General features: G+C 39.3%; 1 protein-coding gene and 1 long non-coding RNA gene across 2 annotated transcripts in view; both read right to left on the bottom strand.

The window, feature by feature from the left end:
- Window positions 1–17,419, bottom strand: part of EGFR (epidermal growth factor receptor) — a 148,495-nt gene that overhangs the window by 58,573 nt on the left and 72,503 nt on the right. The window lies entirely within an intron of this gene.
- The window catches only part of LOC110393052, a 7,268-nt gene continuing 5,286 nt past the window's right edge, over window positions 15,438–17,419 (bottom strand). The window contains exon 3 of the long non-coding RNA XR_002434763.1: window positions 15,438–16,078. This is a non-coding gene — a long non-coding RNA (uncharacterized LOC110393052). The remainder of the gene's footprint in view (window positions 16,079–17,419) is intronic.

Genomic DNA, 17,419 nt, shown 5'->3' on the forward strand with positions numbered 1-17,419 from the left:
GTCTGCCATTTTCATTCAACAGTCCTTCAGTAAGATGCTATACTTGAGGTGAGTGGCAGCCTTGAAGTCACCCTTGCTTCCTTAATGGCTTCCACACTGGGTTTTCACTGCTGCAGTAAAAACAACTCCTTTGGCAGCCATACCTTCCTGCACTGTGCAGCCTTGTAACCACTGTTATTCCTACCAGCAGCATCTGAGAACACATGCTCTCCTGGATGAAAGGGAAGTGTATCTGGTGTATCTGTCTCCACCATCAATATGAAATTCTTCTTATTTTTATAGAACTCTGAGGGCCCCTGTCTAAGTGCTGGAAGAAAGGAAGGATATCAGTAGGGCTGCTTATGCCATGATCAGGACATCTATCCACAGTGTACAAGGGAAGGAGGAAGAAAGGGGAAGGTGGCAAGCTACCTGCCTCAGCATCAATGCGTCTTCCCATGCTTGTGTAAGTCAAAAAGCGACAAACTCATCCTTAATGTAAACTATCATGCAGTTTCTTATTTACTCAGGTACCACCCAAATTTGGGCAGTGCCATGCAGGAATTCAAACACAGCAGGAAGGATGAACTCTGTCCTCACACACATTACTCTGAAACCCAAAAGAAAGAGGGAAAAATGGCTATCCTGCCAATCTTGTTCCATCATTTGTTTTGAAAAAAGAAAGAGGCAAGAAGAATAAATGTCTCTTTTTGGAAAAGCAAAGCTCAGGCCAGAGTCAGCTCTGTGCTCCCTTTTCGCTGTTTGATATCATCATCCAGAAAACCTCAAAAGCAAGATCTACATTTTTATCTGAGCTGTCCAAAACCATTTGTAAACTGAAAATCAGGGGTGTGACACGCTCAGAGTAAATCTGCTCAGAGTAAATTTAATATCTAACAGCGGAGCCATTGCTTGTTAACGTGTGGAGCCTTGTGCATTAGCATTTTAGTACAATGTGTTTATCCATTTTCAGGAGGTGTGTAATCTCCTCTGTGAGCACAAATAGTGAATCTCTGCCAATCTCTATTACCAAGTGCTAGGCACTACTGAAGTGCCAATTTTCAGAAGACACAAGTAAGAACTCTGTGAACAGAATAATAATAATAAAAAAAAGACTATTTAGTTCTCTAAGCTGAATGAAAAAAATATTAGGAAAAAAAAAGCCACAAATAACAACAGAGAAGATACAGAGAAATTAAGACAGCCACATTTTATGGTGTACTTTACTTCCAGTGGCTGATGGCTCTCTTAATGGCAGCTATAAGGAAATGAGGTGCTGGAGTCTTCTGGGAAGGTAAGGAGGTGGAAAGTCTGCTTCCTCATAGCCACCCAGCTTCCTGATGTGAGGGGAGAGGCAAACCTCAAGCTGGACCCAAAGAATCACAACTGCTCAGAGATGCCTTCCTGCACACTGCTGATAGCCCAGCACTGCTGCTGGGGCTGCCCTGGCTCCACTCTGGCTGCTTCTGTGCACCAGGCAGTCAGAGCGCTCCCAAGAACAATAATAAAATAACAATAATAAAAGAATTAAACCCTGTGTTTATACAGGGTTTCTGTTTATACAGAGTTGCATAGCTGGGAACTCAAACCCCAGTTTGCATGGCCAGTGAGCCAGATCCTGGGGTGTAAATAGGAAAACTGAAACCACAAGGAGCAAAGCTACATACAGGAGAAGCTTCCAGCCACTCACTCAGTGGATAGGTTTTCACTAGGTATCATCTCTAACTTAAATCTGCTTTTTAAATTTAGGGGGAAGCAGATTAACACAACCAGCCTGGATAAACAAGAGCGTTTGCTTTCACACAGTTATGCTGCTGTTCTGTCCCTCTAAGAAATTCCATCTGATGAAAAGTGTCCTCAGTGGACACCTTGCACCTCATTACAAAGGAGAATTACACCGATAAAGGCCAAGGGAGCTAGATTTCTGGTATTACCCAAGGTTTTACTGCTGCTAGTACTATCTGAGAACAGCTCACAGGAAATTTATGTGAGGCCAGACAGCAATTACACACAGGCTTTGGCATCATGCTAGTTTCACCATGAAGAGACATGGAGGCACTGCTTGGTCTGCTTGGTGCCAGAGCCCAAGGAAGTCTGAATAAGCTGCTGCTTCTTCAGGCCTCCCAAAAAAACACACTCTTGATCCATGCAGGTGCCCCTTTGGACAAAGATGCTGGAAGCCTCAAGAAGAAAGATGCACAAAGTGGGGTGAGAAGGGCATAACAGCACAGAAATAGGACAGGGTGCTTAAAGCCTCAGCAGCAAAGCAAAATCAAAATAGCTTGTGGGACTAATCTGCACACCTGACCATGTCTGCTGATTGTCAGAAGAGCTCAAGTGTGAGTGTGGCTTGGCACTGTGAATGACATGCATTTTCCAATGGAGCACAGTACAGTTCCCTTTCTAATTTCCAGTGCGACAACAAAGGCACATGGATACTTGGACATGTTGAGGTCTGCTGCATATAAAATGGCTTCATTAATACTGCCTCTGAATGACAGGATGATGGGTACAACAGGCCATGTGCCTGGCAACCAAAGTCTGCCCTCACCTACACTATCCTCTGGCTAGCAGAGATAAGGACATGGGGCAGAACAGAGTCCACAGCACACAGCAAGCAACAGAAACAATAAATGCAGTCACCTGTGTCCCAAAGCAAACAAATTGCCTGTCATGAGAAACTATCTTAGTCAAAGCTATCAGCAATTCAGCCTGGAGTTTCCCATGTCATGGGTTCTCCCTATGGGTGGATGCTCAGGCCTTCCTTGGGACAATGTCTCTGGACACAGTGGACACAAACCACTGGATCAGCGCAAATTAAGAGCTTATCAGGCATCAGGGCTGTATATTGTGGTCCAGATCCAGGATTCCACGAAAAAAAAAACAGCTAGCTTAGGCTTTTTTGGCAATGCTGAAGTTGCATTAGAGAACATGAGAAAGAGCAAGATAAAGCAGGTTTCACATTATAGTTGATCTATAAATGAAATTGGCAATGGTTTTGTTTGGTTGGTTGGTTTTGTTTTTCTTCTAACTTTCCTTCATTTTCTTGATTATTGCAAAAATGGCAAAGGGAATATTCCCAGGAAGACTGACTCATCTGGGAAAAAGCAAGAGCTCCCAATTACTTTTTCTAGTACCTGTTTGTTCTTGCTTTGCAGCTTGTAAAGAGAACAACTATTAACCAATCGGCAATGTATGTGTGTTACTCCACCCTCCTTTCTAAAGAGATCTGAGATCACCTACTTTTTTTTCCTCAAAGAGATAAAAAGCTCAGCCCATCTCAGCACACAGAAGGGGCTTTGCATGAGCTATGGCAAAATTAATCTTCTTTCCTTCTGAGAGTGGACATCAGTCTGTCTGCTTCCCTGTTCTTTTGGCTTTGAAAAATAGCTCTTTAATGTTTCTAGAGTGGATGAAAAATTATTGAAATGAAAACCCGAGAAGTTTGTTCTTGAAATTGGCTGGGGAAAAAAAAGAAACTTTTCATAAAAATGTACACCTTTTCTTTTAGCAAATTATCAGAGCTCACTGCTGGCAACAGCAATGAACACATCTACAATTAGATATGTCACATTAATGAAAATACCTTTAAGAACTCAACTCATCCACTGGCCATTTACGGAGAAGGGTACAGCTCCGTGCAGCCACTGCAGCAGCCCACAGCAGGGCTCATGCCTGTGCTGAGGGATGCCTTGCAGAGCATGGTCTTCATTTCCAATATTTTGTGGAGTGGACATAAAGTCAGCATCTAGTTGTCAGCAAGGAAGATGCTCTGTATATTTACATAGCTTTTAAATATTTTTCTTAGCTCCCAAACAGTTTGTCCCGCCTCCCGGTGAGGGCTGCTGGTGAGGGCCTGCTGGTGACTTGCCTCAGGGCCTCATGGATCTCTCTACTGGCACAAACGGGGAAAAAAGATTACTCCATCTTGTATACTTTTTCTAACAAAACCACTCACGACAGCTAGATACCCTCTAATTAAAACAGAATTTCACTGGGGAAGGTTTGAGTACAACTGGTGGCTATTTCTGTTCTCTCTGCCTCATGTTTACCAGGAGTTGCGGAATTATACATCATTTAAGCAGTTTACACAACCACCTGAAATAACAGGATTTGTACTGTTTTAACTCTATAGGAGGTAATGACTCACTAGCAGTAATAATGCATTTCAAATAAAAACATTCAGCTCCATTTTTTCAGATTAGCAACTTAACCTAGCAGGGGGATCCAAACTGTCATTTCTCTATTAATATTCTCTCAATAATTAGCTGCTTATTGTAGTTTTCCCTTTTATATCATGCCAGAAATAAAGCCTTTCCATGAACAACATCCCAAAAGAGAGAGCTACTATTTTAAAGTGTCTGTGTTCGCAAAATGAACTACTCTGTGTAAACAATGAGATCTTCTCTTGCCTACGGTGAACCAGATGTTTAAATTAAAAAAAAAAACAAAACAAAACAAGCACCCTCCTCCCCCTCACACAAGAAAGTTACAGCAAAGAAGAGTTTCTTCCCTCAAAATGACCAATGGACTTTCATTGCTGGTGCAACAGGCCCTGCCTCCAGATTTTTTGTTCCCTACAGCTTATCTGCACCATTTACACAGAGAGGCATAAATTAGTTTTCCGCAGACATTTCTTAACAGCCAAAGCTTTAAATTCAAGACTGTATGTTCTGTTCTGGCTGATCCCTCTCTCCTGCCCCCTCTCTCCTATACAAATCGTCTGTTCTTGCTATATAAAGCCATTGGATATGGTTAGATTCCTAGCTGTTTTTTAAATCCTTGACAAGGTCTATTTGGTAAAATAAAATACTGTTTTGACACTGATGAGCAGAGCATTAAACAACATGGTCTTATCACGTGCCAAAAATAACCAAGAGAAGAAAGTTATACAGATGGTTATATTCTACTTGGTACTGCTTTCTGTTGAAATTATGTTCACATCCCACCTCTGAGCATGAGGAGACCTGTTAAAGCGAGCAACATTTTGGCTGTGGCTTGCTCCAGTGGGCTAATGGAGCACAGATTATCACAACAAGAGCTTTTAACTTTGCACTGGTGATGATAATTTCCAATGGCAACAAGCTGGACTTTGAGATGACTGACAGATTGTTTTACAGTGTTTCACCCTGCTAGAGTCAACAGAGAGAAATTAGTTTTCAGTAGGTCATTAAAAGACTTTGTGCATTTAATTAACAAAATTAAGCATTTAATTAACAAAGAAAAAACAACAACAACAAAAAAACCAAACAAACAAACCCCAAACCTAGATCTGTACATTTCTAAAGTGAATATTTAAATGATTTTTTTCCTCATTATTCAAAATTCAGTTTCGTACTAAGGTGATAGAAATCTCATTTTTGGAGGTGGCCATTTTCATGTGCCTATTTTGTTTGTTGCTGTTAAAATCACAGAAATATACTAATGAAAAAAGAACTTCCCCTCTATCTTAATAAGAAAAAATTGATTGTGGGTAATTGTGTTGTCTGTCTTCGTAAAAAGCCAAGGTAGATGCAAAATGTTTACGCCTGAGGTCAAATTATCTTTCAGATGATGAATGTGAATACAGAAATTGGGTTTCAGCACTAATTTCAAGCATTCACTTTTATTCTCTGCCTAGAAAAACAATGAGCTAAATGTGTGCTACTGCTTAAGAAATTAAACTCCTCGTGAAATGAATTATCTTGGTCAAGTACCATAAAAGCATGGATTTCTTGCACTGCAGGCTCTAAATCTTCTTGTAAGCCATGAGTCAAGACAAGATCTTTTTTCTCCTGATTCCTAACAGTTTGACTTGAGGACCCCAAGGAATCCCTATTCCAGATGTGCTTATAATTCCAGCTTTTCATACCAGTGTCCTCAGAATAACACAAATAAAAACCAGAACCCCCATAACGAGGTGTCTAAACAAAATATACAAACACATGCTGCATCAAAGAACTTGATCTATATGATCCTAAATTTCTTTTAAGTACAGCTGTTGGAGCTATCCCCCATGCATCTATTGTGAATTTAGTTAAACTGCTTAGCCAGCATGGATATGGCCTTTTTTAGTGACCTACAAAGTACTCGACTTCTAGAGTCAGGACATGCCCCAGAGCTCAAATGAGGTAGAAGGAGCTCACTCGAAGCTACACTATCACACGGAGACATGCATCTGCATGGGGCTGGGGAGGAGCTATACCCCATTGGATCACTGCACAACTTCACACCGCAGCTACAACTCTTCCTATCAGTTTCCTGCCCAAACCCTAGGAAGCAGCCATTGCAGGCATTTACTCTAAAACTGCAGTAGATTTAAATGCCATCTACTTCTGGTTTCGAGAGATAGGTGATCTTCTTCAGCTTATATGCTAGCAACCGCTACATGAGATAAATACGGCATGTTGCCTTGTGTCAGAGCCTGCAAAGAGCAATGGTGAGACTTTGTTTATATGCCTAACAACTGAAAAGAATTCCATAAAAGCTGCCAAATCGAATGCCATACTAACATGCCATCATCTGTCTATGGTCACTTGTTGGTGTATACCATCAGTTATAAAAGAACAAAATTGTACATTTAGAAAATTGGCAATAAGCTGAGTGATTCAAAAGCCTCCCCCAGTTGTCATCTTCACAGCGCCTGCTCTGCAGCTAGACAGGCTCAATGCACAGTCTGAAGTACAACAGGCTCCAAGTTTCTGCAAGACCAGAAAGAGAAGCACTTTCCAGACTTGTCAGCTGAGTATCTTCTCCCAGGCTACACAGGTCTGACTTTTGGGAGCTGGGGTTCTGGCAGATATCTGCTTCTGGAAATGGGCACAGCATTGAAATGTCTGCCTTGTGTCCAGCTGAGATGATTATTGCTCCTGATCAAGCTATAACTTGCTGCTAAGTCTGCTTGGAATTCCACAGTTAGGGCAGAGGAGCAACTTTGCTGAAATGCATACTCCCAGACGTTGTATTTTAAAAGTAAAGTAGAAATGTTTATCTTCAAAACACAGTCTCTTTCCCATCACTCATATTACTGTACACAAAAGTAAATTTCTGGCTCTATTTAAAATGTATATTTGAAAAGAAAGCTCACATCCTGTTGGTACGCAAAAATTAACTGTCAATAGAGCAATAGACTCCATAGCCTGACAAAATCAAAATATTCCCACAAAGGCACTAGAACTGAAAAGGCAATAATTTGTTTTTCCAAAGCATTCTTAGGTTGGTAAACATGATCCTTCATTTGCAAGGAAAAACAGAAGTTGCCTCTACCAGTCTCTTGCCTTTCACTTCATTCTGCAGTACCCAGAGGATCTTCACAGCATTCTACTCTGTCGTATATATTAGAAGCTTAGTTGAAATCTTTTCCATCTAAACTTACTGAAAAATACAGGATGATAAAAATCCTTTATCTTTTTTTCCCACTCACTACTGAAAAACTTTTTTGGAAGGCAATGAAAGTGACAATTAATAAACCAGGCCTTTGATACGTTTGGTTTCCTAGACTAGATAGGACTTCTACATTAACAGTGTTTATATTAAGCCTGGATTTATTAAAAAAAAAAAAAAAAAAAAGGAAAAGCATGTAAGAATAATTACAGAAAAAGTGTAAGATGTGATATTATGAAGACAGACTGTTGCTCTTTGTGCTCTCCATCTACACTTTGTGGTTTGGGAGCACATAAATAAAAAAGGACCTATGGTAAACATCTAGCTGTTGCAAATTTTTATTGTTGCTTTAAAATTGCATAAAGAATCTGTTAAAATCCAAAATAAATGAGACTGCTGTTATCCACACAATCATTCTAAAATACAAAATCTGCCCAGAATGAGACCTGCATCGCATCTGGACCATCGACACATTAGTGCCAGCTTTGGTGTTTAAGATCTGCTTATGTTTCAGTTGCAAGCAGCTTCTCCCAGAAAACTCCTTTGCCAAAGATATATGATCATCTAGCTTCTTTACAAATAATAAATATTTTAATATGAAAGTCTGTTCTCCGTTTGCAACAGTATTAAAAATCAGCACACACAAAAGAATTTTCAAATGTTGTTCTGTTTGTACCTTCCTTTGTCAAAGCTTGAAGCTCCTAAGCTTCAAAAGCCACTATAACCATTTGGGAACTACAACCAAAACTGCCATCAATTAAAACAATCATTTCCTGTCCTGTTAATGTTATTTGCAGACTAGATTAAATTATTATAAGCTGCATGGTTGTTCAAGTTTGTCATGATTTAGCATCCAGCACACACGCACACACGTGCACACGCACACACAAAAAAAAAAAAAGAGAAAAAGAAAGTGAGCTCCTTTAAGGTTACAGCTCTACAGATAGTGGCAAGTTATCTTGACTTTTATATTGTGATGTGTGAATTAGGAGACTGAGCACAACCAGTTCACTCTTGCCAAATAACAAGGGCTGGAATTAACTTCCAGGAGTCTCATCAGACACATATTTAAATATATACACAATAGCTTCATTGCTGCACTTAATCTTCTACACAGCCAAGATTCCAGTGACTTCAGAAAAGCAGAATTAGGCACTGAATATATGCTGAGCAACAAAGTTACACCTATATACAAACACTAGGCATCTTTCCTGAGCATTTAATTCTGTTAAGACAGAAAAAGGCATTCATAGAGAGTCTAATAATTCTGTTTATAAAGTAGTTGGCTGTAAGAAGTACAACTAGTATGTACTCATGTTATGAGTTTAAGTATCAAACTGTTTCTCTAAATTGCTTTCTACATAATGGCTTACCACAAATATCATGTACTTACACATCTATTCGTACAGCAGCTTTCCTAAAAACACACTATAAACAGAAAATAAATTCAAAATAGGAATTTTAAATAACATTAATGAAATCTGCACACATGGCTGATTTTTTCTATTTAAATTTCTATTAGTGCAATGAACTCCATACTCTCTTTCAAGATAGTTCATACTTCGCTTAACAGTACTGAGAAAGCGTAAGAGCAACAAAATGTCAATTACAAACAAAAAATTCCTGTTCTTCCTTGGCACTTCACCAGAAAAAAAGTCTAATTCTATGAAGCAGGTATTATTCTCTTTTTCAATAACTGGATCCAAATTCCAGTTTTTGAAACTTTGGAGATGCTAAAGGGAAACATACTATGGATCAATCAGCATCCAACATAATGCCTTTTCTCTCTCATATTGGCCTGCAGAAAATAATAAACAATTATTTTAGAATTCTATGCATCAAATCAGATCTTCTTTTATCTTGCTGTAGGGCAACAACAACAACAACAACAAAAATAAAATAGGTAGACAAATTACAAAAAGTGTTCTTACAAGGTATCTTTGACATAACTGCCTGCTGTAAACATCTGTACAGCCAGATACATTCCTTGTGTTTAAAATCCAGCGGAGGTTGCACAGTCTCACAATCATGATGTTGTGACTTACAAGTGGAATTATACAAAGTTCCTGAGGTGATGAAAATTTAGTATACACCTAAAGAAGACAGAAGAGAAACTTTCGAGCTATATTGGTCTCCAGGATTTATTCGGCAAGAAGGTTACTTTGATGCCTCTGGACCAGCCCCTCCTTAATGGATCATTACACCATTAAACCTAATGTATACAGTGACTTTTCATAATGCTTGACCTTCAAAAACAAGGCAGTGATATTAGACAACAAGCATATTCAGCTTTATGGAGAGATATAAGAGCAAATCCTTTTCTCAGAGGAACATCAGGCTTCAGGACTGAAAGGCAGTGCCAATTGCCTAAGCATGTCATGGGTAACCTAAGTGATCAAAGAGTTTATAAAATGCATTTTTAACTGAAAAACCACCAACAACTTTCTGTGGCCTTACGAACCACTGAGACACATATAGATCCCTGCAGCATTCCAGGACATGTCACAATCTCTTTAATTTTACATTTTGGTACCACACTGGAAGATGGGCAGATCCATGCTCTTGCATTTCTCTCTGCAAAAATTTGGAGAAAGAAAGGCTCCAAGACCTACACTGCTGCACTAGCCAGGCTGACCATAGCTGCTCTTGAATAAAGCAGCTGCTGAACACCCAGAGCAGTGACAGCTCGAGGGGACCTGGTGAACTCAAGCAGTAGGGGTTGAGCCTTTGTGTGACAGAGGAGAAGCCAAAGGAAAAAGCAACACAGACAAAACCTTATCCCCCGACCCCCTGATTTCCTTGTTCAAAACAGTACCATAATAAACCAGATGTGCCTGTTATTGCCTTTCTCAGGAAAAAAAGAACAAAAACCTCTTATGTTGCAGTTTTTCCTTCTTCCTTGTCACACAACCCGACTCCAAAAAACAGAAAAAAAGTGGCAAAGGAAACCACTGTGAGTGGTTCACTCAAGAGGGATGGCAAAAGATACTTAGAAATATAAGAAGGGAGGGTGTACTGAGCACAGAGACTACTGTATGCCAGCAGTTGCTGCATTTCCAGGAAATCAAAGAGAATGTATCCTCTTGGGTTATCTCCGATGGCTCAATCTGCACTGATTAGCTTCCAGACAGGAAAGATTTGCTTTTCTTCATGCTATTCTATAATTGTAAAAAAGGATAACACCAGGCTTTAGTTTAGGCACTACAACTGAAACAATATAATTAACCAAGTATTTTTATAGGAAAATGTTGGAGGCTTTGTAGCTCAGCTGAATAATGAAGGAGAGTGTACAGCAAAGAGGTTGGACAAAAGGACTCTGGAGCAAAAACCACCATCCCCAAGCCCCCAGATAGTCTCTGTGCAGCAGCCTTCTTGCTGCCCTGCAGCAATGCTTCCCCAAGACTAAGCTATACCTGAACAAAAGACTCCATGGTTTACTGTGACTGTAAACCCTCTCCAGATACAAATGTTGCTCTCTCAGTAAAGAAATTCTGCTCTTTAAACTTTATTTAAATTTAATTTACTTTAAATAGAGTCTGATTATGGCTAACAGATTTCAGAGATCTAAGAGGAAGGATGTAGCCATGTCTTGGAATGAACTCTGAGGGCATTTACCATTTTGTATGGTAACATTTACACTGAGCAGGCAGACCCCAACTTCTCTCCAAAATCATTCAAAAGTAGGATGCAAATTGATAGTAGCCTGGATTTGTGCATGGGATGCTATCTGGATAGCTCTTGTCTGCAGAACAATTGAGATATGAGCTCTATTAATGGAACTTATTAAAAAGAAAGCACCCCCCTAACCCATGGCTCATGACAGATCTTGAGATTTATCACGAACATATGAAGATAATAAACAGGACGAAAAAGAAAGTGTGGCCATCAGAATAGTTTGCTCTTGTAAAGCCAAAGATCTTTCACTTTGCAAATCACAGTTTTCTTGTCTGTTGCAGAAATAAGGCAGGGGAAAACTTTTTGAAAAAGTCATTTCAGTGAGACAAATAGGTACTTATCAAGCTTTGTCAACTAGAATCACTCTTCAATAATTGGATCATGCTTCCCTTTGCCAAACAGAGCTATTTAAAGCAGAATATACCACAAATAGAAATATTAACCAGAGTGCTTTATACTAAAAAGCCGTAGATTTATTTTTTCAATGCATGGACCATAAATATTGTTGGGGAAGAGAAACAATAAACATACACAATTTGGCACACATCTTTAACCAAAGTTGTTAGCAGCTTTATTTTGAACATGAATTTATTCTAACAAGGATATTTCAGGTTCTAGCACTGTATTGCATGGCTTCAATATACAGCTGAAAAGCTTCCATCATAATTAATTTTTCTGCAATTCTAGAAGCTCAGCTGTTTGAAGTCAAAGCCAGTTTAGTGCAGGAGATTTTTCAGATAGCACCATATTCTCTTGGAAACTGCACTGTACTTGCTGCTGGTGATATAACTGGAATGGGCTGGAAGAGATTGCAGACATGGCAAGAGAACACTTACAGCTTGGCTGAAAATCTTCAGCTAGTTAAAAAGCAAATATGCCCCTTCTGCTGGTGTGACTGCATAAAGAATCCCCCATACCAATGGGAGTGGTAGCCTTTTGGACACAGAATTAAAAATCTAGGATGTTAATTATGAGCTAAGATGCACAGTCTGTGAAGCAGATGGGTTTATAAACAAGGAATCGTTTCTGGTGAGTAGAAGTGCTGGGGGTTAAATTTAATTGCAAACCTCTGATCTTCTTCCTCTGCTTCTGCAATCACAGACTCTCTCCATATGCACTAAGAGCTCAGCCCCTCCCCTACATTAGGAGCTCTCAGTATGTTTAGGGCTTTTAATACAGACTCCTGCAAAAACTTAATGAGCAATAAACTCAGTGTTGTTTCAGACGTCAGGAATGACCGTGACAAGGGTATTCTGACTAAGTTTCCCTGAATCACCGAGTTATTTATCCGTTGACTAGAATAAATATTGACTGTTCTTTGCACTATCTTCTACAAATACAAATCCAACAAAAAACTCAAAAGGCTAAAAAAAATTTTGAAAGTTCCTAGACAGATTTAGAAAAGAGCTGGCCATTTCTGTAGGAAATTTCTTACTATCTTTCAGATTTCCAAAACCAAATAATGGCATTTAGAGAAGAATCTTAAATAAAGAAGATCTTCTGACAGTACAAAAACGTGAGTAGCTGAAAATTATTTTTTTTTGTCTGTTTCGCTTTTAAAGGAATTGTCCAAAAGACAAATAAAATCTAGATACTGCTTTTTTAGCCATGGCAAACTTTTCTTTCCAGGAAGATGGATAATCCAATACACATACTTCGACTTGCGTGGGTTTGGAAAAGCCAAAGATAATTAAGTTTGGAACTCTATCCTAGGTCCACAACTAAGAGATTTCTGCTTCTTTCTCCTGTATTTATAAGCGATACAGCTTAAATTTTCAAATGTAATTGTTATCTTTGTTTCAGTTTTCCAAGGTGCCTGTCTTCAAAAAGTTTCAAGAATGTGAAAGAACATCGGAAAGGAACAGCTTTCAGTGTCTTCATCTGAGCACTCCATCAGTGAAAAGGTTCGAAACCACACAGTGCTTAACAATACAGGCTTTAGTATACTTGCCTTGAACAGACAGCCCAGACATCTTGCCCAGAACAACAACAACAAAAAAAAAAACAGTGAAGATGATGGAGAAACCAGTCTTTACCAAAACCACCCACACAGATCAAACATGAATACAATCCTTGCTGCATGTGACCTCATATACAGCTTCTTCTATTACTGTAATAACAAAACATATGGGTATAAAAAAAGGTACAGGTTCAAGTGATATTTTTTCATTTCCTCCCACCCTCTTATTTAGAGGATTTGGAGCACCAGCTCAGAGAGAAGGAATGGTCCTTCCATTCCTCTGCTGCTGGCTAAGATGAATGAACCTCTCCTATGAGGAAAGGTTGAGGGAACTGGGCTTGTTTAGTTTGGACAAGAGAAGGCTCTGGGGAGACCTCATTGTGGCCTTCCAATACTTGAAGGGAGTGTATAAACAGGAGGGGGAACGATTGTTCACGAGGGTGGATAGCAATAGGAGAAGGGGGAATGGTTTTAAACTGAGGCAGGGGAGATGTAGGTTAGATATTAGGAAGAAGTTTTTCACACAGAGGGTGGTGACGCACTAGAACAGGTTGCCCAGGGAGGTTGTGGATGCCCCGTCCTTGTAGGTGTTCAAGGCCAGGCTGGACGTGGCTCTGGACAGCCTGGTCTAGTGGTTGACGACCCTGCACTCACCAGGGGGGGTTGAAACTTGATGATCTTTGAGGTCCTTTTCAACCCAGGCCATTCTATGATTCTATGATCTCCTGCACAGCTGCAAGCTACAGCTTATGGAAGGGGTGAGCAGTGGTGATGGAAAAGGAGATCATGAGAACCCAGCAGGGAGGGTAACTGGTGTTACTGTCATGAGGTACCACACAAAGGAAAAATCAATACAGAATAAGTTCCTTTAATTCCACTGCTTACAGATCTCTTTGTGCCCAAACCCAACATTTAGAGAGAAAAAGCCAATAAGTAACACTTTCAGGAGTAACTGGATGCAATGAGATGGTCTCTGTTACTCTGAATGATGATAATAGTCACTTTTAGCCTTAGAAATCTCTGATCAAGTTTTGCTGCTGGTTTACAGGTAAGAAAAGCAAGAGACAATCAACAAATTCCCCTAACCTTATAAACAATGAAACATAGCAATATATATATATACAAACACACACCTGTCAAACACAATAAAAAGGAAAAGCTTTTCAATGTTAATTAAAAGAAAAACCTAAACACATTATTTGAATGTGCCAGACCAATGTTTTCTGTCTCTACTAGCTCCCCTCCGAACAGTGTGTTCAGCTGAGCTTTAGCTAAGGTTAGCCTTCTAAGAGGAAGACTGCTCTTTCCTTAATGCTTCTCTTTCTGCACAAATACATCCATGGAAATTTTGGAGGCAAATGAATACAGCTTCTCACATTACAAGTATGCATATAATTCCAAGACATTACATGCACAAATATAATTCTTTAATAAAACCTAGGCTTGAACAAAGCATTTAGTAAAGATCAGACACCAAAAGATTCTTTTAATGTTTTCAAAAACAATTTTAATATCATGCTTAATGAGATGCATTTTGCTTCTCTAAAATTCCAGCCTCTTCCAGACAGACTCACTTAAAGAGAATAAACTTCACTGGCTTCAAAGTTACTACAGCTGCACAGCCCAGCTGGATGGAGACAACAAGCTCTACTCCCTGACCACTCCACTAGGGCTGGACGAATCCACCGCTGTCCCTGACTGGTACATGGAGGACACAAAGCTAAGAGCTGGCAGAAGGGTAGGAGCCCTCTCTGATACTGCTGCCTCCCTGGATGCCAAGAAGCACGTCTGATATGGGATTCTTTCCTGCTGCTGGCTCTGGTTACAGGCTCCACTAGATCCTGTTAACATCAGCAAAAGCCTATCCATTTACCACAGTGCAGTATTTAGTACCAGGCCCCCATGCAAGTAAGTGGAACTTTAATTAAGGAAAGAGTAAAAAAAAAAAACGTTAATCTCATTATTAACCACAAAGGGGAAAACCCACTAAGATGAAAGCCTTGTTTTCTAGTATCATAAGCAGAACTTCCCTGTTAGCCTGCTCATTCCTCCCTTCAGGGAAGTCTGGTTGGTGAGGGTCTTATTGTCTGGGAGGGGATAACATGACACTTCTGTCACTGCCCTTGTACTGAGCATCAGCAAAGCCAAGGCAAGAATGTAAATGGACAATAAGTAGTTAACACCCTAAATCAGCAAAACCATGTGGAACACAGCATCCTCAGGATGCTAATTCCACTGTTGTACATGCAGTGGGGCTTCTAAAAAGTAGTAGTATTTTTGAGAAGCATGTGCTGAAAACACATTGCACAGGCTCATAGTAGATACCAAATGCACTAAGAAAAAAAAATAGCGCAGCTATGACAAGTGTTGAAAATACAGCTCACAACTGAGTGAATCAAAGGAGCACTACTGTAGCATCTATACACTTAAAAATATGATTGTTCAGGTAACTGCACAGTCATAAGGGTTGCAATTTGTATTATACTGGCTACTTATATGCATTACTTACATATGCAATCAAAGTAGACATCAGAAACAATAGGAATAACAAATCACAGAGCTTATTTCAAAAGTTAAGTCTGTTCTTTGGTTAAGGAATTGACAATCCAAGCAGTTTGGAGAATCTTGTAATTGGCTGATAGATGAGACAAGAGAAACAAGTTACAGAAAAAAAAAGGCAAGTATCTTGAACAAATGTTCAATGGCTACTCAAGTAGCTGAATTTATATTCCATTTCTCAGCTGTGAAAGCTCTTATTCACTTGTCTTGGAGACTTTCAACAGTCCTCTAAACATCAAGGAATAAATGAAATAAAGATGATATTGTTTGTAAACTTTCGCCTCAGATGGCAAGGCCATGCAGTTCCTTCTGAAATCAAAGAAAGCAGAGTGTTTATCACCTCAGAAACTTTTAAGGGTGCATTTGTGCCCTCGCTTTGCAAGTTTATCTCCTGTTGACTTAAACCAAGAACAATATTAGACTCAGTAATTGAATTCCCATCAGTTTATTGAAGCATGAGACTACTCTCTGCTCTGTCTTCCTAGAGTCTTGGATTTCTGGACTGCAGCTCAGATATAACACCTGTGACAGCAAATCCGATGCCTGTGAAATTAAAACAAAAGACTTGTCTTATAAGTGTAATAACATCCAATTCATCAGAAAGGGTTCTGTGCTAGCAAATGTCACACAAGTCACCTTGTAAATAAAGCATTTTAATTTGTGAATTTGTATAGAGCAAATAATAGATTATTTACAGTTTCTATCTAACGAGTTGCTTCCAGATAACGTTTGCATTAAAATTTTACTTTTTTTTTCTTTAAATGCACTGAGCAGATGGACAAAAGTAAACATTTATCAATATTCTTCCTACTTTATCAGCCATGAAATGAGCCTACAGGGCAAGCACTCTACTAAAGTGCAGCACTAATATTTTCTCTAATCCCCTCCGTTAATGCAGTGCTAGATGTCTTTCTTTGACAGTTCAGAATAGCATACAGACACATCTCTGGGTTATATTCCAGGGCTTTTACCCTGCACTGGAGCTTCTCGCATGTAGCTTGACACTACTTAAAATTTAATTCATTTTTAAAAAAATAATTATGTTCTCTTAACAATGAGCTGATAAATCACGCTGGGGAGATGGCTGTGCTTAATATCACATGAACACACTGAAAAGAACATATGAGTTTTATACCATTTCATCATTGCATCTGGTTTAGTAAAAATAATCCAGTCCTTCCCTGAAGTCTGAAGCCTGCCATTTCCAGGAGACACTCAAAACTTAACAAAGTTCTTGCATAACAGATAGGATGAGTTATGTCCTAAGAGGGTGTATAGCTTGATACTGTAACAATATGTTTTTTCCATCACTGGCAACTGCCATTTGCACAGAAATAAAACTTCCAAATGAATAAATGTTATCACTGGACATCATCCCCTGGGATACAACCTCAGGAATTATGTTTTCCTCTTCCAGTGTGAAAAGATGTTCAGCATGTGGCATCTCTGGAAGCACTGCGGACAGCGTGTTCTTTTGTTAATGTGAAAAACATTTTAAAAAAATGACATGGTTTGCATTTGATTGGTAAAATATCTTTCACACCTTCTTCTTGCATACATATAGACAGTTTCTCTGAGAAACCTGATGACTTATTATCACAACAGCACTACAGCAACTGGATGAAATACCAAGACCAACTCTAGAAATAACATAGTTGTACTACATTGGTAGTAGAAGTTCTATTATCAGATTATCATTATTCATCATTCAGGTGGCTTTTGGAGATACAAAGCAGAGAAAAGATGTTCAAGAATGCTGCTTATCACAGCCTGCAAGTCCAGAAAGGCTATTTTTTGCACACATCATAACAGAAACAGAAGAGAGAGGAGGAGCATTTCAGTCCCTTCACACTAAGCACAGTACCACCCCCATACCACCACCCC

The sequence above is a fragment of the Numida meleagris genome, chromosome 2 (genome assembly GCF_002078875.1).
Source record: "Numida meleagris isolate 19003 breed g44 Domestic line chromosome 2, NumMel1.0, whole genome shotgun sequence".
In the NCBI taxonomy this organism is placed as follows: domain Eukaryota; kingdom Metazoa; phylum Chordata; class Aves; order Galliformes; family Numididae; genus Numida; species Numida meleagris.